This window comes from Streptopelia decaocto (genome assembly GCF_964273445.1).
Source record: "Streptopelia decaocto genome assembly, chromosome: 4".
NCBI lineage: Eukaryota > Metazoa > Chordata > Aves > Columbiformes > Columbidae > Streptopelia > Streptopelia decaocto.
This window is the reverse complement of record NC_138658.1, coordinates 20289533-20312223: the sequence shown is the minus strand read 5'-3', so window position 1 is coordinate 20312223 and position 22691 is coordinate 20289533. Positions and strand designations below refer to the sequence as shown.

Below are 22691 nucleotides of genomic sequence, written 5' to 3'. Positions count from 1 at the left end.
CCGCTGGGCTGCGGTGACATTGGGAGGAGACTGGTCCGAGGGCGGCGCCGGGGGACAGGAGCGCCTGTGCCCGCGGCTATCGCCAGCCACAACTCGCCCTCCCCGGGGCAGCGGGCGGGCTGGGCTCTGGCTGCCCGGCGCGGCTCCCAGGGCGCTCAGCCCTTCATTTCGTCTCGCTGTCGCGCTGCTGGAGGCGCCGGACTATAAATAGCAGGCTCGCCAGCCACCCAGCGACACACGCACGCACCGGGGGAAAGTGTCGCGCCGGTCGCCCCAGCGGGCGGGCAGCCAGCTGCCAGCCAGGTAAGCGCCGCTCGGGGCAGGCAGGGCCGGGCGGGGCGGGGGTGCTCCTTCCACCGGGCGAGGGTTTTGTTTCCTTGTTTCCCCGCTGTCTCCCGCGCTTCAGGAGAGATGAAAAGCTGGGAATGGGTTCCGCCGAAGTCCCTCCCTTTTATTCCCTTATCAAGTTTCTTAAGGTTACAGCCCGCAAGGCGTGCGTAGCCCTAAGGAGCTCTCGTCGGGGACCGCCGCTCAGTTCCCGACCGCCGCCGCAACCCGACGAGCGGTCCCGGCGGGCGGCGAGGCGACCGGTGCGCTGCGGGCGGCTGCTGCTCCCCCGCCTCCGGCGAAGGCACCGCGCCCCCTCAGGGCCGGGGCTGAAGGCAGGCAGGCGGCCCGGCCGCCCCAGGGACCGCCACCCGGCCCGCCGCCGCTCTCCGGGGGTCGCCGGCGCGGGGAGGGACTCGGCGTGCCGGGAGAACTTCCAGCTAAGACCCGCTGGAGGTTTCTCCTACTTTCTCCCATCCCCGGCGTTTCCTGCCGGGGAGTCTCGGTGCCGCCTTGGCCGCGGTGCCTGTCCGCCCCCTTTGCCGCTGCAGCCGGGGCTCCTCTGAAGGGGCTTTGCGGGGGCTGAGGACGTTATTTGCAACAGTTTTCTGTTATGTTTCAAAGTTGGGGGTTCTTGAATGGTGAGGCGGGTATGAGGCTCCGTAGGCGCTGCTAAGGGGTTAATTTGGTAGAGTAATTGAGCTACAGGATACCCATCCCCATCTTGCAAATAACAGCGTCTGCTGAAATGTGATGGAAACCATAAGAAAGGTCTTACGTGTAGATAAGTTGAGCAAGTTGTAATTTGAAATGGTATCAGCCAGAAAAGGGCGGGGAGGAGGAGGAATTGTATTTGATTTCTGAACTGTGATCAAGTGGAGCTCTCTTTTCTGTTCCCAAAAGTGACACACATATTTTTTTGAAGCATGAATGGTAGAGCTTGTGCTGTCTGCTTGCCTGGTCCCCAAAGCTAAACGGTGCCTTATTTGAAGTAAAAATAATGGGATGAAGTCTTTGCGGAGCTATGTTTTCATCTGATCTGTAATTAGGTTTCCGTATCTCTTCCTCACCAGAAGAAATTTACTTGTTTATTTATGCATTAATGATGTGTTAAAATAGATACACTAAAATCAGGCCATATATATATATGTCATTTACATCTGTCTTTGAATCTCAAAAACAAGACTAGTTTTTCACTGGTTTACAGACACCCTCTATCTACATTGAAGGGATGTCTGCATAGCAAGAATGATAGGGGAAAATGTCTGTTTCTCGGTCTTTATGAAGGAAAGAGTTTATTTAAATTATTCGCTCTTAACAAAACTTCCTATGTTTGGACAAATATTTACAAATGTGATAGTAGTTTTTAAAAAGGAAATGTTCCAATCACTTGATTTTTTAAAATGCTATTTTGAATTTCTTGATTAAATTTGAACTAGCTTTAAAGCCCTGGAGTATCTTGGGTTTTTTTGCACTGTGAACCTGTATATTGGATGGGGTTTGTGCATGTAAATCCTCATTATTGTAACTATCCATGCAGGACTGTGTACTTCACACATTCTGATAATTCCACTAAAATGAAGATGCAAGTCACAAGATTAATGTGAGCAGAAATTAGTCTTCTGAGATTTTTACAGCCCTGATGACATTAGTGGGAGCATGTGGCCGTGTTACTACTTCAGAGCCCTATTTTGGCTTTTTTTCCCTATGCTTTCTGGCCGTTCCTACAGTGCTCAAGATAAGATTAAATCTGTCTGTAATATAAAGCTTTTCTTTTATTGGCTCTTTTTGACTACCTAAAACTTCAAGTTCCAGTTCTCCATGGATTCTTCAAACCTTGCAAGTGCTGCTGATCTCTCTTTTGCACTCTGGAGAGCATTATCTGTGAGGCTGCCTTGGTTCTCTTTGATCAAAGAATTCCATCTTCTTAAGGCTAAGGTATATCAGTTGGAGTAGGTGTATCCAGGTGCCTCCTTTATGACCATCTTTTTATCTTCTGATCTGACCTGAAGTTTTTGTGACATTAGGTCAAGATTTTGTGAATTGAAATGCATGATTAATACTGTGCTTAGTACCTGGAAGTCTACTGTACTGCAAGATGACAAAAAAAACCCAAAAAGAGCAAACAACCCCAACAAAAATCCCGAGGACTAGAAGATCTGCCCAGAGCATTGAGGTCAGCCTGTGGAGTACAGTGCTGCTAGTTGACAGTAAAGAGTGGAGGCTGCAAAATAGTCTGCAGGTCAAGTAATTGTTTGAATAGGCCTAAATTCACTGTGAATTTTGAGGAAAGTAGTGGGACTGATGTGTCTGAAGAATTATTTAGCTTGTGATGGATATATATTTTTAGCATATTACTTTTGCGGAGAAATATGCAAACAATACTTTTTGTATTTATATAACATATTTACAGGAACAATTAAGATAGTTGGCTGAGAGAGACAAACTGAAAGGTGGACAGTTACTCCCAACACTAGTGTTTCTTCAAAATTCATGACAATTTGATCTAGCTTTCTTAAACACTTGAGCAGTTACCTTTGTTTCTCCCCTTAATTTTTATTTTCCTAACCTTTCCTGTATGCCACATGCTCTGACTGATGGAAATTTTTAGGAAGAGCTATTTTTGTTTGGCTTACTAAATCTTTTGTATTACATTAATGTTTTAGTGCTACTGTTGATGAATGGTGAATGTTATCTATCACACCTTTGAGGAAGGATTCCTTCTTCCAAAGTCATCTGGACTGATATAAATAAAATTCAATTAAATACTTTTCCTTGGCTTTTTAAACTAACTTGAAAATCTAACTTCACATGTCAAAATGTGGGGTGGGTGGAGGGGTGAAATGTTATCTGGGGAGAGTTGTTAGTCCTGGCCTCGCCAAGCCTTCAGTCTTGCCTACCGCTTGCCCTGGGTTTAGGAGCCCTCCCCACACTCCCTGATTTCACCTACAAACCTGGAAGCGTCTCGACAGTTTTGTCCAAGATTCTCCTTCTCATTTTTTAGGAGCAGTCACAGTTGATTTTGCTCTTGCAGCCCTTAAGAATTTTTTGTTTGTTTTTAAAAGGACTGCCTGTTTCTTCCTTAACTCTACCAAGTAAAGATCTAGTCAGTTAGCTTAACAGGCTCTCCTGTCCTGGATAATTGTTCTGTTACAGAAAACTTGAGACAAAACTTAAAAGGCTGGCTGGGTTGTGCAAGGTTTGAGTGTGGTGCTGGACTTCAGCTCATTGATGTGGTCACAGTGACAGAGGATTTCAATGAAAAAGACTTGCTCATCTTAGTACAAAATTCACGCTGGCAATTCTAAAAAGAAGTTGAGATCTGTGAATTTCAGTTTTCTGCTGTTTGGAAAACTACATTAGCTGCTTGCCAGCTGCATGTTAACAAGAGAAAAAACCCTGTAACTTAATGACGGAGGATTCTTTAGTTTATTTTCCCCATAGTCTGCAAAGGTAGATTCCGTTAATTTGTCCAGGTCAGTAGAGGTTCCTGTTTCTTCTGTCATCATAAATCAAACAGATGAGCAGAGTCTCAAACAGCAAATCAGATTTATACAATGCATTCTACTATGAAAGTTGCTGTTAGGAGAGAGGATACGTTGTCTTTCTTCAAAATCTTATATACCTTTTTGGCAAGGTATGCTGAGAAAGGGAAGTGGGCATCTTATGCTTGTACGTGGTACTTATATTAATTTGTCTGTTACGAGGGAGTGAATAGGACAAATTGTATTCACTCACTCTGTAAACTTTTGAAATTTACAGTGATGAAGTTTGCTTACACAGTTCAACAATGGGTTTTAAAATGTTGGATATCAGTATCTTTAGTATGACTACTTAAAAATGTAGCATTATTTCTGCTTCTAAGGTGTTTTAGATCCAAGTTTTGTAGAACTTACCAGCCCTCTGAATCCAGAAGAGACTGGGTAAGACAGTTCTTCACTTACAGTAGTTTCAATTCTGTAGCTTCACAGGAGGTTTAATATTGATTTCCATAGGTTAGGATGCTAATAAGCTTTTTGCCTCAGCCTGCCGAAATAAGCCTCTTCTTCCTGTTTGTCAGTGATCTGTCCCATAGGTTTCTTTAGATTGTTTTTAGTGTTGACAGACTCTACTTAGTGAAAAGCCAGAAGACAACACAAACTAAAGGTGCTTACTTGACATAGGGTGGTGTCAAAGTTGTTAAATGTGAGGCTGTTTATCAAGCTCATGGCATTAAAAATCAAATCCATTGCATTTTTTTGATGGATGTTTTTCATTTTGTTGTATATCTTGTTTCTATGAAATTTTGCCCAGTGCTGTGACCTCAGCGAAAATTTATCCTCAGTACACTAGTAAAGTCAATCTGGGCTTTGTCTGTTTGAGAAGCTTTTTTTTTCTTGAACTTAACATATATAAATAACTAAAACACTTTAATTTTTATCAATTTCTTTCATTCTCTTATCTGTGCACTCATCAGTAGGAGCTTCTTGCTTGCTGCAAAAACATGAATTCAGCAAATAGAGTGAAATCTCTTAATATGAGGCACTAAAAAGACTTCAGTTTTTCATGTAATTATAATAGGTGGATGTGTAATGGACAATTAGGAAGGAGAAACTCTTGTGGGAAATAAGATTTTTATTGTGTTCTCACAGTTCTTCATATACCATCAGGTTTTTGTATTGTTTGGTTATTTATAAACTATGTTATTACCATATTATAGCAATGCTAGGAAGATGCACTGAACCTGGGGTGTATATTTCTGTTACAAAAATGAGTCAAGAACATGAAAATGGGTATAAAAGTCTATGTGCTAAATGTGACTTGATATTTTGTGTATTTACTGCTGTGCAAATGGAGCATTAAGCAGAATCCATCAACAATTTGGTGTTGTACAGTGTTTCTATTACAGCAGTAACATTACTGTTCTGCCTGGACTTTGTTTGCTTTGTGTATGTGTAGGTGGCCAAAGAAAACAGGTATCAGTAGAACCGGGTTTAATAGGATGAAATTATTTTCTCTGCTATAATGACATAATTTTAGAATTAATCTCTTTAATGAGTTATTCCAGTTTACGTGGTAAATGAGAGCAGAATTTGGTACTCAGAGTAGGAGATAATGCATTTGATTTCAGAATAACGTCAGTCTGCTATTTTTATAGTTATAAAAATATACTTTCAATTGATGATAAGATCTTATATTTTCAAATTAATAGTCTAAAAGTTGGAGTGTGTATGAAAAGTGCCTTTTTGCTTTAGCCAAGGATGTGTGTGGGTTGTGGTTGGGTATCTTTTCTTCTTTTTTTTTTTATTCCCTTCCCTCCTAAAGGCAGCTATGGAGTTACACTGGAATTTCTGTGTTACTGTCTGTCATGACACATAGTTCGTGTGGCTTTTGTAGAACGGCCGCGTGGCGCTGGCTCTCTGCATTAGCGGGAAATGACAGCGATGGACACGGTGCCTCCGTGGGGGAAGTTCATCGTAAAGCAAAGTTTCCTGCAGTCCTGCACAGCGGCTCTTTCTGCAGGAGCAGCGTGATCAGGCGTGTCGGGTGGTGATCAGTGATTCAATCTTGGAATAGGGAAAAGAGGAGACGCTGAAATTAGCATTTTCTCTGCTACTGAGAAATACTGTTTAATTTGATCTCTAATTTCTATATAAGCACAGATGCTAAACCTGCATTCACTCAGTGAATCTACATTAAAATTTTTTGCAAAGGAATAATGTTTGATTGTTTAGCCACTGAGTTAAAAATATATGTATATAATTCCTAATTGTTGTATCTCTAGGAGTCTTCTCAGCTTTCCTACTGTTGGTGTCTGATATCATTCAGTTCTGGTGTTTTGTTTCAGCTGGTTAGTGTAGTCTTTGCCTTCTAGGAATTGATAGTTTCCAAGTAAAATAAACAAAAGCGGTGGCTACTATTTCTATGGAAGTTGTTTTGGATACCTCAGATGCTGGTAGTTGGGAGCTTGGAACGTATGAATATAGCCTACACTAGATGGCAGTGTAAAATACCAAGTCTTAAGTGATTTGGATTCTTAAACCCAGCAAGAGCTGCCACACTCATGGCTCAGTTCATATGCATATTTTTACTGCAGATACTCCTGCTAAGTATGAGGTCACTTATTTTTCATGGTCTAATTTTGTCTTGAATGATATTGTTTGACTAAGAGAATATGTTTGCGCAGGTACTGCAAGAGAGCTGGCATACTGAACATTCAGTCTCCAGTTTAATCTTGGTTAGCTTGTTTGTGTCTGTAATTATTTATTGGTTAGGAAAAATATATGTATTTTTTAATGTTATTTGAGATGTATATTATTATAATAGTATGACAAAATCTATTGACTGATAAAACGGAATGATTTGTGAGACCTCATTTTAGTATTTTATAGCTGCATTACGACCATTTATCATTTACATAGGATGATCTGATATGTATATGTTGTTTTTTAAAACAAATTGTACCTAATCTCTAGGGCAATTTTATTGATTGTACATACTGTTGCAGTTTATTCTTTATGCATGTGAAGTAATGTAATGTAAAACCAGTTGCTGTGATGTCAGTCTTTTAAAAAGTGGTATGATCTATTAGCCTTGAAAAGCCCAAATGCATCTTAATGTAATTGAAGCATTGCAAGGGAGCTTCGATGAGAATGAGGGTTAGGACAGTTGTTGTGAGCGAAGTACACCCTTTGTTGGTGCGTCTTGGAATGCTTTCGAAGTTTTCCTTCAGCATAATAATAATTCTGATCAAGATGGAGAAAGTAACATTTACAGGAAACCTTACAATCAGTTTCTGTACCGTCAAGATGTGATAGCCTAGAGACAGATTTCCCTACTAAAGCATAAAAAGCATAAGAGATTAGAGAACCCAACCTATAAAGGTTGTGTGCATAGTTGTTGAACTGCTTTGTTATATATTTGCAAGTGAAATTAGAGAGCAGTTTGATGTACCACCATGAAAGCTTTGTTTTTATAAATTGGATTTTCTTTCTCTCATGAAAGTGAGAAGCCTGGTCACAGTAGCTTCTTTGAAACTGTGTATTGGAAAAAGCAAAGCTATCTGTGTACTGGAATTATTAAACGTACTCGGGCTGTCAAAAGATACATGTAAATATGTGTGGTACTTGGCACTAAAATTGATCTTGTAAAAGAGTAGGAGTGTTTAGTGAGGGAATACTTCCCTTTCCTTTTCTGCTACTAATGTCATGTGTTAGTATCATTGATACTTGTAATAGCAGTATTTTGAAGATAATGTGAAAGATTTACTGGCAGAAAAGGTAGATGTGTCAGTCAACCTGTGCTTGGAGCCATACTGCATGTGTGTCTGTGGGTCTTTGAGGGACACGATAGGTAGTGTCCCTCTATGTTTATGTAGCCTTTTGAAAATTCAGCTTAGCTTCATCATTCATAGACTGCAGCAAAGGAAACCTTGTGTAAATTGTCCTTGGCAGCTCGGAATCTTAGTTGTTGCTTGAATTCCAACTGTGACTTGAGATACGATGTTTCAGTTCGGATCTCTTGGGCTTGGCAGATAATTTGTTTGTTTTGCCTCAATTAGCGTTCTTTATTGAATGACAAACCGGCAACCTTGCACAAAAGGAAAAGCGTGTGAAACACTAGTTTATTCCAAAAAAAAGGTTGTGGATGCCTCTATTAATGTGAATGTTTTCTTACAATTTGTGGCTGAAGATTGAGCTAAATATGTGTGGGAACCTGATAGAGAGGATCCCTGATGAAAGCATAATAGTTACTGACTGACTCACAGGCTGAATGGGGTACAGACACTGAAGCAAGATTAAATGGCAGCTTATTTTAGATCTATCTAAGAAGTATTCCAGAAATAGACTGTCTGATCCTGTGTCCAACATTCTCACCTGCAGCCATCATGGGGAGACTGAAATCCCTTTGTCCACTTTGGGATGGTGTTTCATAAAGGCTGAGGAGGCTTGATCTGTGCAGGTGTGATGGTCTCAGCCCTCAACCTGGAGGTTGGTCACCCAGTTTCCTGAGATTTCTGTTCTGGGCTAGCACTCAGCTATGGTTTGAGGGTCAGCAGCTTGTTCTCTAAAATTCTACTCCTGAGAATGGATCTTGTGACAACGTGAGATGCAACTGAATGTATCATGCCCATGACATGCTTTGTGATCAAAGATGCATCGGACTACCAAAGTAAGCTCTTACCTTACTGTTCGTGGTCATATGATGTTACAAGGAAGGTGAAAGCTTTTTTTATTTAGTCACTTCTTACCGAGGAGTGGGGATGAGGGGAAGCTAAGCCAGGTGGAGTCATCTGCTTGTTTTTCTAGTCCAGCCAAATTTTGCAGTCTTCTTCCAGGTGGTAGCATTTGTTGGCTACCGTATCTAAGTAACTCTGATACTCCACTAAGAAACATGCTACAGTTGTTTCCATGTTACTTTTAGGAGGCACATTTATAATAATTATTTTAAATGCCTAATTCAGCACTTGCTCAACTTGTTGAACAGCTTGCTAATGAGGTGTCCTAGAGTTATCTATGAATATTTATTAAGAATTATATCAACAAGAGAACACAGAAAAACTGTACTCTTTTTCAGAAGAGTTACTCATTTTCAATGCACTGAAATTACCTCAACAACCAATTTTGGTATGTTACAATAAAATGACATGCTTAGGCATTTTGCCTGAAGCAGCTTTCTATTTTTTTTCCCCTCTCTGTCTAATCTAGTTCATCAAAACAGCATAGTGCAGGTAAAGTGGAATTTTACCTGACATTTGCGGTTACCTGTTTCTTAAATACAAGAATAATAATGAATAGCTTTGTCTTCATGAACTGTTCTGATTGGGAAAAAAACCAAACAAACAACAAAGCACCTCAAAACATGTGCACCTCTGACTATTTTAAATAATATACTGATGAAGGAATAATTTAAATATTAATAATTACAATGGATAGTAATGTGATTACAAATTATTAATAATTACATAATATACTGTAGCAATTTGTGTTCTTGTCAGATACTTTCTAACTTCTGAAAAACATCATCTTTGAGAATCTATTTTTGTGTTCTGAAAGAGCAATGTCTCTTGCTATAGTTTGAAGGTTAAAGTAGAAATATTGAATTACAAAGTGCAGGAATACTGAAAACATAGCAGAAGATATATTTTTAAACAGCTTTAAAAGACAGTACAAGCCCATCAGTTATGACCCTGGTCTTTCATTTCTGTATTTGGAGCAGTGTTGTAGCTTTACATCTAGATGATTTGTTATTTCTGCTGTAGTAAATAATTCAAAAGAGTCTTTGTATAGTCAGCAATGTCACATATCTCTCACTTCCCCTCAGTGATGGGAGCGGATTCTGACCCTATTCGCAGTGTGGTAAGTTTACTTAAGCTCAGGAGAACACTCTGCAACATCTTGGCTTTTGAGTTTTGCTTTCTAAAAAAATGTTCTTAGCTTCATTTAGAAACTAAATTTTAAAAATTATCGGTGATGTAGCCCTTCTTGTGTTGGTTCTGGAAATGCACAGAAGGGACAGGATGGTCAGAGAGATCCGGAAGTGCTGATATCTTGGCAGGAATTACAGGTCCTCTCTTGAAAGTCTTATTGGGCTGAGGTTCAGACTTACATTTTGGTCAAATGGTCCCTTGAACAGGCAAGGGGAGATGTGCCTGTGTTAGAATGACAGTGAGAAACCAGAGGAGAGCCAGTGCCTGCAGAGCAGGGAACCTCTGGAGAGTCATAAAACATCAGGGCTGGCAGAAATTGTCCTACCAGATGGGAAACGAAGGAATATGCCGTGAACAGTCTCAGTGCTGCAGCTTTCCTGAATCTTTAACAATTAAGTCTTTGTGTGTTTGGCTCCTTCCCTTCTTACCTCAAAGGTTGTTTCATCCCTGTTTGTGTTAAGTGAAATTCTGTGTATGTGAGGGAATGGTGAGCTGGCTGCCTCCTTAATGGTCACAAATGAGTAAACAAAATTGAGATCTTCTAATATCTGTAGGTAGCAGGTGTCTGTACAGGTGATGGATTGCAGTGGCTCAGGTAACTAAAACCAAATAAAATAATTTATACTGTATTTAAAATAAATACTACCTTAGTCTATCAACTTAAATATGACCATATGTGAAGAAGGGGATACAAAGTGTAAGTAAGTTCATAAAATTGAACAGAAGAAGACAGAGAATTTTTTTTTTTGTTTGCTATGCCACACAAAAAGGAAATGCCTTAAAAGAATTATCAGGCAAGGAAGAGATAATTAAATCATCAAACACAGGGAATTTCATGGCCATTGTGGGTAAACAACTCTGACTGCTCCAGGCAAGGGACCAACTTAATTTAAAAAAAAAAAAAAAATCCAATTTGGTTAACCCATTTATCAAAGAAATATGTTGGAAAACCATAAGACTTTGCACAGACATTAACAGTTGGCCTGTAAGTGCAACATTTTAGAAAGGGAACTTTCTAAACTTTCTTTGTCACTACTTTAAAAATGTATAAACAGTGTGGTATGCAGAAGCTATTTTTTTTATCCTAACTAGTGGATACTTAATTACTTCTTTTTTTTTTTTTTTTTTAAATCATAAAATATTTCATTTCCCTTTTCTAAATAAGGAGGAATACAAGATCTATAGCAAGAATTGCATTTGCTTTGGCTTATTGGAAGATAAGTATCTTATGACCTTTCCATTAGTATTTACCGAGTACTCCACAAGTATAAAACTACCTTGTCTCTTAGTTGGCCTTGATGATACATAACCAAGTAAATTTTGTTTTTTTGAAGTTCTACCAATGTGTCTCATAAGACTTTTTCTTATAGAAAAACGTATTCTATCTCATTTATGGATAATGGTAGTTTTAATGAGATAATGACTGCTAGAAAATATGATTATGTATTTAGAAATTAAGGAAAAAAATCCAAAACAACACGATACTATTTTTTAATAATTTATCTAGTTACAGCAGCCAACAGAGATTTATTTGTAGGTAGGTAGTTATTTATTTATTTATTTATTTTAAATTGGGCTAGAAAGAATGCATAGTAAGCAACCCAGTGTACATTCTAGAAAAGTATTTAAAAAAAATATATGGGTCCATAGTGAAATTATTTAATAACTTTATAATTGACAGAGTAAAAGCAAACGTTTGAGAATCACAAAGTTAACTTATATTAGCATACCACAGAACAAATCCTAAATCACACGGAAGATGCATTGTTATTGAAGAAGCATTACGTAAGCTGCACCTTATTGTAGTAGGGGATGAATTTAGACCACTGTGAAGCCAACAGTTTTGAAGCTTGACGAAGCCTTAATTTGTATTCCATGTGATGTAGAATGAATGACTCTTCAATATTGGGCAATGTGAGAAGGAAAAGACCAATTAATTTTTTGAAAGGAGGAAATATGGAGGGATTTTTAGTCTACAGTACCAAAATCTGATGATATCTTTTTGCCACATTTCCCCTTGGTTACTGTGTTGAGAGAGATTTCTGCTCTCAGAGGTGAAAGTGTTACAAAATCAGTGTAAATCCAGTTTTTTCTGCCAACTCCTGTGGTATCCATTCTCCTCAAACCTCCACTGGGAATAGGAGCTTTAGTCAGCTGACAAGTTAACAAGTTTAGTAAGCTGACAGCATTACTATGATTTTTATTTTATTTTTCCACAATTTATCCAAGGATTTGGCTAGGTGGTTCAGAATGGCTTGTTAAGTATCTGTCCTCCCGGTTCTTACCAGCCTGCATGTCATAACCACAGAAAATAATACTGTATATGGGTGGGATAATAGTATCAAGCCAGTATCTTCCTCCTGTAATTTATTATGCAAAATAAGTAAGATTGAGGAGTAAGAAGTGAGTGGATGAGAGAATCAGTTGAGAAATTTGCTGCTCGTGTGTGAGATCTCGAAGCTCTGTATACCAAGTATAGTCTCGGTAGGTCTTATTCCAGGACTTTAACATTTTCAAAATATTCAAAGAAATTCATAGATAAATTGTTACAAATAATATCTTGTCTGGCCAGTCATTCCTCATCTCTGAGTGAGCTTGAACCGTACATCACCTGAGCAAGCAAGGAAATGCTGTTTGCATGAGGTTGTGCAGCTGATGGTGGTGTGGATGCTGCCTTGACCTGCAAGCCAAAATTCAGAATAAATCAATAGAATGCTTTAAGCTTTCAGTTTGAAATAGCACTTTTACTTGTACTTGATTTACTGAATTGTTATCGAATATGTGATGTGGTATTTGCAAATAGCAGCATTAATTCATATATTACTGGTATATGTAGATGTATTAGTCACTGACTGTTTTATTATAGTTGGAGGAAAAAGCCAGAACTGAGTGCTTGTGTATAAATGAACGTTTATAAAACTGGGTGCCAGAAGGGCAGCAAGGGAGGAAACATAGACACACCAGAGGTACCCGTGAAACCAAAAGGAAGAAATCAGCATTCTCCTAAGAAGCTTCTGCTGCTGTGCTTACACTAAATTAAGAGTATTTAACAAGTTTTCCTGTTGTGTCCAGCTGTACTACTACCTCGTGCCTCTTTGACATAATTTTGTACATGTTTTGAGTCAGAGCTTGTCCATGTATATGTCCATGTATAACTCTTTGGCTCAGTGAGGCAGTGATTCTTGATAATAGCAACTAGATTCAACTTCAAACTCATATTGTTACAGGGCACAGTTATCTAACACATTTTTTTGCAAGTAATTTTCCATCTTTTAGTTATGGATTTAATATTTAAAATGTGAGGATTCTTAATGTTAAGAGTAATATTAAGGAACATTAATATTTTATTCAGGGTCGTAAGAAATACCTTACAGTCATTTTTGCTGATGATATAGGTAAGATATCTCTCATAGTTCCTTTGGGAGTTTGGTGCTTACTAATCGTTCTTTGCTTAAAGGATAAGGCATAAAATATTCCTTTGTATGTGTCTGCCAGAAGTTAGATTACATTTGAACTAAATAAACACTAAACTGGATGGAATTTAGGTTAACATCTATATTCATAGATTTTAAAATTACCGTGATCCTGAAAAACAAAGCTGGAAGTGGAAATCTCTGTCAGTGCTACAGTGACCTTTGGTTTGGCACAGTTCATACTTCTGTGCTGGCCTGTCCCTGGAACTTTGTATTTTACAACTCTATTCTTCATTCACAGAAGTGCCTATGTAGAAGCAGGATGTATTATGTAAATTGTCCTTTTGGATGTGTGTGGTTTTAAGCATTTCACAGTATCACACAGTATCACAGTATGTTTGGGATTGGAAGGGACCTCAAAAGATCATCTAGTCCAATCCCCCTGCTGGAGCAGGAACACCTAGGTGAGGTCGCACAGGAACATGTCCAGGCGGGTTTGGAATGTCTCCAGAGAAGGAGACTCCACAACTTCCCTGGGCAGCCTGGTCCAGTGCTCTGTCACCCTCACTGAGAAGAAGTTTCTTCTCAAATTTAAGTGGAACCTCTTGTGTTCCAGCTTGATCCCATTACCCCTTGTCCTATCATTGTTTGCCACCAAGAAAAGCCTGGCTCCATCCCCATGGCACTCACCCTTTATATATTTATAAACATTAATAAGGTCCCCCCTTAGTCTCCTCTTCTCCAGACTAAAGAGACCCAGCTCCCTCAGCCTTTCTTCATAAGGGAGGTGCTCCACTCCCTTAATCATCTTCGTTGCCCTACGCTGGACCCTCTCCAGCAGTTCCCTGTCCTTCTTGAACTGAGGGGCCCAGAACTGGACACAATATTCCAGATGTGGTCTCACCAGGGTGGAGTAGAGGGGAAGGAGGACCTCTCTCGATCTACTAACCACCCCCCTTCTAATACACCCCAGGATGCCATTGGCCTTCCTGGCCACAAGGGCACAGTGCTGGCTCATGGTCATCCTGTTGTCCACCAGGACCCCCAGGTCCCTTTCCCCTACACTGCTCTCTAATATGTAATCTCCCAACCTATACTGGAACCTGGGGTTGTTCCTGCCCAGATGCAGGACTCTACACTTTCCCTTGTTAAATTTCATCAGGTTATTCCCCGCCCAACTCTCCAGCCTGTCCAGGTCTCACTGGATGGCAGCACAGCCCTCCGGCGTGTCAGCCACTCCTCCCAGCTTAGTGTCATCAGCAAACTTGCTGATAGTACACTCAATTCCCTCGTCCAAGTCGTTAATGAATATATTGAATAATATTGGCCCCAGCACTGACCCCTGGGGCACTCCACTAGATTTCATGCTGGAGGGTGGTTTGCTGGTCAAAGTTGATGGCTTAACTGGAACAGAAGATTCAGATCAGACTAAGAAATTGACCTCAATTAAGGTCCTCCGTTTTATATCTGCATCCTGATTTAAAAACAGAACAGATTAGTGGTTCTATTCAGTGTCTTGCTGTGAGTTATGTCTTGAATATATTTTTTTTAAGAATTATTTTGCAAGATTTCTTCTGGTTCCCATATGCCTCCATGCCCCAGGATGCAGGGCTGCTTTTGTTATGCTCGTAGCTACTTAACCAGCTCAGTTTCCTATTCTTTGGCTTAGTTATAACACAATATCATTAAGAATTATTTCATCATCTGGTTAGAACTATGTATTGTCATATACTGAAATGATACATTCATTCATCGTTTCTTCTCTTTGTTCTTTGTGTCTTGAAAAGTGGATTTCTGCCCCAATTCACACTGAATGCAGGAGGGTTAATTCTTTTCAAAAAAAGTATAGAGTTTCTGGATGGATTTTTTTTTTTTTTTTTTTGTGGAATACATAAAACTGTTCAAGAGCATTTTAGGTACAGCCTTGTAGAGAATTTCTGGGGAAAAAATGCTATGTTTATCTGGGAAAGGTTTGGGAATAGAGTAGTTTTTCTAGAGAGAACTTATGGTGGAAACCCAGCTTTGTGGGAAGAAAGGCTGGGTAGTTCCTTAATGAGAGCCAGGGATAATTGAAGTAGGAGATAAGTATGAAGGATCATGAGGAGAATTTTTTAGGACTGATGGGCACTGATAGCCTGGAAAGCTGGAGGTGAAGTGACAGTCCCTTTGTTCCTTTTGCTGTCGTCTGTGTGTTCTTCCTCAGTTCTTGAGGCAAAATTTTCTGACAAATTCCATTAATGCAGTGACAAGAAAAAGAAGATTGAAGTTAGAAGTGTAGGTGTGCATGTTATTTTAGACTAAGGAAATCAAATGAAAAGTAACAAAGTTTAGATAAACTGTCTCATTATATGTCTTGCCTTCTGGTTTTGGTGGTGATGGCAGGGCAGCTGCAAATAAGTTGATTGCACAAACCTTTGGGCAGTTTGAGAAACTCTTAGACCAGAAAAATGAGAAATGACAGACATGCTGAGAGAACAAGGGAAAAGATGACATTTCTGTATTTCTCCTAGTTTCTGCCTTTGTTTTTCTTTATAAAACCTAAGTGCAGCTCACTTCAGGGCATGACAGATAGCTGTTGTATTTTTTTTGTTTTGATAAAGAAAAGTCTGAACAAAAACCTCTCTCAATTGCATGTAAAAAATAGTCTTTTTTCAATTTACATTTCTATGCCTGTGTAGATATGACATTCAAATATAAAATAAATAGTTTTACATTTTTAATATAGCTTATCAATAAAATGTAATTTATTTGGACAGTCTACAAATAAATTGCCTTGTGACTATCAAATCTTGTGCAAGCCATAATCAAAATGCTAATTAAAAAAAAAATCCACTTACCCTTTTTCATTTGAAGAGAATGGGAGTGATTATAATTTTTTGATCCAACACAGGAATAAGTAATCTTACTTAAGCAATCTTAATCTGTAAAACTATGACTGATTCCTTATCCTACTGGGACAGTATGACTGGTCACAAGGCAATTGGATATTAGTAATGTTTAGTGGTAAATCATTTGTTTGATGGAGAGCAAGAGCTTTATTCTGTGATCAGATAAGATTTGATGATCATAGGATAACAGAAGACTTGGAAATGTATGTTGGAGATAGGCATGAAATAAAAGATAATCTAATGATAGCAAAAAAAGTGCAAGTTAGTGACTAAAATCAGTATCTTCTCAAGTGAAGGGTGTTTGCTGTGTTTTTTCCCCACTCTAGGTGGACTATGCTGGATTCACCTGGTCTGGGTCCAGTCACCAAGTGCCATGGGAGGGTGATAACAAGTCTGTATTTGTAATACTTTCTCTTGTCACTTCTTACCAGTGACAGAAAAAGACACAAGAGCCTGTAAGGGCTTTCCAGGTAGTACTGAGTTCCATCATATGAAATAAAAGAGCAATAGGAGCATTCTATAGTCGATTGATACAGGACAGCAATGTGTTTATTGCACTGGATGACCTGGTACCCAATAATGTTTCCTGAATGCTGTAACTGCAATACATAATTTATCTTTGAAACCAAAAAACCCAAAACAAGAACAAAACCCCTCAAACAACAGAAAGCGACGTTTGCATTGACTGCAGTACTGAGTTGGAATCTGTGTGTACCTGTCAGCAGCTCCCGGTGAACCGGTGCTCTTCAATCCAGCAGCATATTTTAGCAGACCCAACAAAGGAAGGGGGTAGAATTGGTACCACGGGACTGAGTTCCCTATGGACATAAAAAACAGGCAAATTATACTTTTTTGGGCCAATGTTCTGGGGGCCGAAACTTACTGTTGTATTTTTCTTTTTTACTGCTTTTTACTGTGGTTTTCTTCCTTTAGTTTTAATATGCAAATTACAAGTCAAATATATTAATTGTTTTATCAGCATCCATGGAAATTAAATGAAAAAGTAGAGAATGCAGCTGTCAGTGGGAGCTGTGCTCGTTTAATGACTGTAAAATTTGACCTCAAGCTAGGCCTCCTTTTATTTGTTTTCTTATGGATAAGGGATTTGATGGAAGTATTTTGGTATGATAGCATTTCAGAATTTTGACATGTATTTAAATAGATATGGACTGCAAGCTTGAATCTGTACTTAGCCTTTCACTTAACCTAAGACTTGTGAATGCAAACAAAATAAATGAACAAAGCATTCAGTAAAATCATATTGAGTGATGCCTGCCGTGTAAGAAGAGCAGCAAACTGCTGGCCAGAACTGTGGCAGACAGGAGACAAGCTCAGCTCTGGCCAGGAGTGGCAAAGAGTTGTGGTAAAACATGGTTCCTGCAGGTTGATATTAGGAGGCAAGCTATCCTTTCTGTAGTTTTGTCTTTTAAATGCTCTGTTTTAGAGTAAATAGCATAAATGCTGCTGATATGTCTTAAGATGTAGGTGTGGCAGCTGGTGGCACAGCTCTCTGCTGTCACAGGTCCGCCTGGCACCACTGTGGGCAGAGCAGTGTTACTGAGAAAACCCAGATAGGTTTTGTCTTCTGGGCTCTTTTTCTCTTAACTAAATAGATGTCCCAGCACTGATCATCGTCTCCAGGGTGCAAGATCTGAAGGACAGGGCTGGATTTTGGGACAGTGGAGGATTAAACCGTTACATTTCTCTCTTCAGGCTCAATTGAGATTTCTCTAATTTATGTCAGTTTTGAGCTGGTGCGTCAGAGTCTCTGTGCTGCTCAGATTAGTCCAAGCATAAGGTGCTTTGGGTAAATTGCTTCTCTCAGGCTTAGATTGGCTTCCAGCACCTCTCTCCCTGGGGTGAAGGGGGATGTAGGACCATTTTGTTGCTGAGAAGATGAGGGTTTAATTTACTACCAGCCACATTATAGCTTCTTTTAAGGATTAGCCCAGAATAGAGAAGTGAAATATTTAATCTAGATACTACTCCCCTCCTTCCCCTTCTTATCTTCAAAATGTTTCCAAACACTGTGCAACCAGATACTTAAACTTTTCTGTTGCTGGATTTTTACTTATCTATTTATGAATTGATTTATTTTTATTTATTTTATTTAAAACGTGTATTTGATGTTGGGGTGAAATGCAGCAGCCATTTAACAGAACTAAGTAGCCACCAGTAAGGACACAGGGAAGAACAGTATCTGAAACTGCTTTGGAAATTCTAGGTGTGTATCTTGGAGTTAGTCAGATTTTCTCCACGGTGGCACAATTAATGCCCTTAATGAAAGGTAAGTCTTCATTATTTAGACTCTTATCACCAGCTGTCATGTGTATGTTTATCCCGGTGTCATGTCACCCTATGCCATGATGTGATTATCAGTTTTTCCATCTTTTTTTTCAAGCTGTATGTACCCAGAAGCCATTTCTGTCTTGGCACAGTAATGATTCCATGGAAGCTCTTAGATTGTTTGCATTTTGTGTATGCATTTTTGATCTCCTTACTGCTGGGAATACATAATAGACAATTCAATACACTGTCCAGCTCTTGCCATATCAATGGAAGAATACTTAACTCGCAATTTTAGTTTAAATTTTTTTTTTCAAACGTAAGTGAAATTGTAGCTCACCTCAGCATGAAGTGTTCTGTTAATAATGTGAATTTAACTAGGAAACTTTCTCAAAATTAAACTTCTGCTTTTTCCTTAGAAGGAATCTTTTAATAAAATTTGACTGGTCCTCCACAGTGTTTTTGTGTTCACTATCAATAACACTTAGATATAAGCTTTTTTCTGAAGAAATTTCAGCAAGTTGGTCCTTTCTGCTCCATTATCCCTTCAGCTCCGTTTGATTTGTGTTGGTAGCAGCAGTGGAATGTAAGGAGCTGAAAAATAAATTGCTGGTTCTGCATGTCTCCTGACTGGAAGTGTTTGTTAGTTAGCTATTCTATTCTTCTTATCCTTTGTAGTCAATGCAGTCTGTACAGAGATTAGTTCCTTCATCAGAGTGAGAGAATGTGCCACTTATAGTGCCTTTTTTATCCTGGAAATGGAAAATTACTTCTTCTCTGAGAGGCATGAGCATTCATACACAACTCATGTCTTTGCAGCTCTTTAGGAAAATAAATAAATCAAAATGTCAAGCCTGTAATCTCTGTCCAAGAACTCTGTGATTCTTCCAAGGCTCAACACGTACAACCAGAATTTTGTCCCTTGGAAATGAAAGTCCCATGAGCAAGATGAAGTCACTGCTCTGGATCACAATTCATTAAGTATGTCATCAATGTTTCTAGTATGCCCAAAACATGATGTAGCATTTAGGGTTTTTCTTTCTTTTTGTAGTTACCCAAAACATGTGCTGTAGAGAACTATGGTGTAATAGAAGCAAAAGTGTGGTGAGGTTGTACTCTGATTGATCAAGTGATCAGTCACTAAAAGGCAAAGCATTTGCAGGATCACAGCACTAACATCTTTCTACCTGTGATTTACAGGGCCTACCAAGGTTTTGAGGAATATAGAGCCACCTTGTAAAGACCTTCACTGAGGAATGATTTATTGTATTGCCAACAGGATGATACCAGTCTATAGTTAACCATGTCTAGTCTGTAATCAGACTCAGTGGGGCAGATTAGGTGCTGTCATAAAGGCAACATGACTGGAGAAGATTGGCAGGAGAAAACAGCATAGATAGTGAAGCAGCTGGATTTAGATAATCTGTACTCCAGGTGGGCAGAGAGGTTTATTTGTTTGTTTCTGAATGCTTTACTTAAATTGGGGGCTAAGAAATAAAACTATGCAATTCTGTAAACACAGCACTGAGTCCTTTCAGATCTTAGGAAATTTTTTATTTGCATACATTTATATGCTTGATTATGTGGGTTTTTATTTGCTTAATGGTGGTGATCAGCTATGCTATTGCAAGAATTAATCCCATCAGGACTGGTTTTGCAAGTATGGAAAACCATAACCTTCAGGGATTATGATTCATCCATGTTTAAAAGGAACATTCAGGCATTAAACCCAAGTTTTATTACTGAACATCCTAAGATCCCTGCCTGCTGGCTTAATACAGGGAAATGGGAAATAAGAGTAGAAAGTGGATGATGAGCTCTGTGTGTCTTGCTGAAGTGGCTGTTGTTAGTGTTGGGCAGCAGCAGCGAATGATGTTCTGGCTCTTCCACTAATGCTGGTCTCAGCCAGGTGTTCTAGTTTGTGTTGATACCAGTGCTCATTTGTGTTGAATAGCAGGTGTTGAGGATCAGCACATATTTATTGTTGTCCCCCTTGCTGTGGGGCTGGTGCCTTCTGGAAGTAGGAAGAAGTGGCAACTACGAGTACTAAAACTTACCAGTTACTGCTGAATTCAACAAAGCCTGTTTGAGAGAGTGAGCTTTGTAGAAAATAAAAATCTCATGGAAGAGGGGAAAAAACCTGAAGCAATTCACACTAGTTTATTAAAGTCAGTATCTTGACACATCAAGCTCAGGTAAGGTAGTTGGGTGTGATTGTTTTTACTTTAAAAGTAATTTTTTACTATTGTGTATTGAGTCATGCAACTATTTTTGTTTCTATGCTCAGGCTGGTCCTGGCTCGTAATGGGGAAGCTCTGAGGGCCATTTAAAAGCTGTTTGGCCTTACGGAGCAATCACCATTGGAATCTAGGCTTTACATTATGTAGCAGCCTAAAGAGAACCGTGGCAGATATGTGCTGTCTTCATCAGTGTCGTCTCTCACTGCGTGAGAAATCTGCTGTTTTAGTTAAAGCTAGCTCTAATATGACTGTTAATAGTTTTAATGTCAATTCTTCATCAATACAAATCCTATGGAAATAACTCTAGGTGCCCATTGCAGCATCATGTTACCTTTATTTGTTTATGTTATGTTTGTGGTTGCACAGTGCTTGGTAGCTTTGTGTTTCCCCTGTGCCTTTCTTTGTTTCCTTGTTCCACACAAAACAAAAAGTGCAACAACGATAAACCCCACAACATGCGGGCTTTAGTCCTATGTGCATCAACACACATCTACTGTGAAGGAAGTCTCGAGCTATCTATAATTTACATATTGGTGAGTCTCATAATTTAGTAGGGATTTGTACTTTGTATATTTGTAAATAATCTGTCCATTGTCTCCTTGACTTTGTGACCCTATGAGAGCACTGAATTAATATCTTTCCTTATCTGTTCTTTCATTTTGGGACCAACTTGTTTTTTTTTTCCTCCTCTTCAATAGCAGAATTTGATGCATTAGTATTTCCTATCCTCTTATCCTCTGTAGGCTGCAGTAGAAATTGCTATAATATGTACAAAACCTGCTAAAGTGATTAGGAAGTCTAACGGTTTTACCAGTAATCCTTATTAGCCTCTATTTAAGAACACACATCTGGACTCCAGACTTTCTCCCTTTGGCACAGGGGCCATTTGCAGTTGAATAGGTTTGTCAATGTTTTTTTTTAGAATTTATACAATTCATAATAAACAAGTTGTAGGTTGGTACAAGTTTGTTCCTGTTGTGTCTGAAAAAAATAGAGATGCAATCAGGCGTATTGAGAGTTACCTGCTGCCTAATCCCAGGCTAAATCCAGCATGATTTTTCAGTCATTCACCTAATACTACCCAGAAGTCCTATCAGTGAGTTGGTCCCTTAATCCCAGACAGATTAATTTAGGTATCACATGTGTTTATATATCCCACTAATCCTTTATATGATCAATCCTACTTTAGGTTTTCAGTAACTATTTTTTCCTGTAACTCCATCGATTCACACATGCAGCTTCTTTCCTGGCTGTCATTTGACTGTCTTGTACCTGCACCAGTGAACTAGACCTGAGGACATAACAGTTCTGGATAGAGAATTGGTAGCAGTTTGAACATAATGTCTGGGTGGAACTTTTCAGCAACTTCTGTTGTTTTATCATTTTTGTGAAATTAAGTATTAATAAAAAGGAATCAATAATAGTGAAAAGATAGTCAAAGAGCAGAAGTTTGCTAGCCTGTGTATTACAAATATAGCCAGTCTGAGCGATATCAAGCTGCATTTAAAATACTAAGATGCTTAAAAATGACAAGAAGCAAGGTTGCTAGGAAGAAGTTAGGTAAGCACGTATTTGTGTTCAAGCAGATGTGGTAAGTCTAACCAAGCTCTGTCATTTGCTGAAAAATAATTTGGAAACCAAATGTAAATTGCCTACAGTAGAATTATTATTTTAGCTTTGAAAAAGTCTAGTATGAATCAAAGCAGCTTCTCTCATTTCACTAGACTTGTCTGATTATATGTTATAGATGAGTTAGTCAGACTTTGTCAGGGTGAAATATCTGTGGCTGATGTTGTGCTTGAAGTTAAACAGCTGCTTGAAAAGTAAGGTTGAGTAGACAAGAAGTAGGGTTAGGTTAATGCCTGCAGTAGAGCCAGGCTTCCTTCACGGAGTGAGTTGTTTGCTGTGGTCTTGGATGCTTTGAAGTGGAGATAATGGACATTTGGCATTTTCAGTACTTCAAGAGATGATATTGGAACTTTGGGTTTAGAGTTTTTTAGCTTCTGTGATACAGTCTAGACCCAGAGAGTATACTCAGTATTTTAAATAACCTGACTCAAAGTATTTTTGATAAAGGTGTCTGCATAAATTTGGCTTTCCAGGAAGAATATTGGGCTCGGTCTGGGGG

The 22691-nt window shown here is 39.0% G+C and overlaps 1 protein-coding gene across 3 annotated transcripts in view; it reads left to right on the top strand.

The window, feature by feature from the left end:
- Nucleotides 1-206: 206 nt before the first annotated feature.
- The window catches only part of INPP4B (inositol polyphosphate-4-phosphatase type II B), a 320380-nt gene continuing 297895 nt past the window's right edge, over nucleotides 207-22691 (top strand). For all 3 annotated transcript variants that reach the window (XM_082050912.1, XM_082050914.1, XM_082050913.1), the window contains exon 1: nucleotides 207-303. The gene's annotated coding sequence lies outside the window, so the exon portion shown is untranslated. The remainder of the gene's footprint in view (nucleotides 304-22691) is intronic.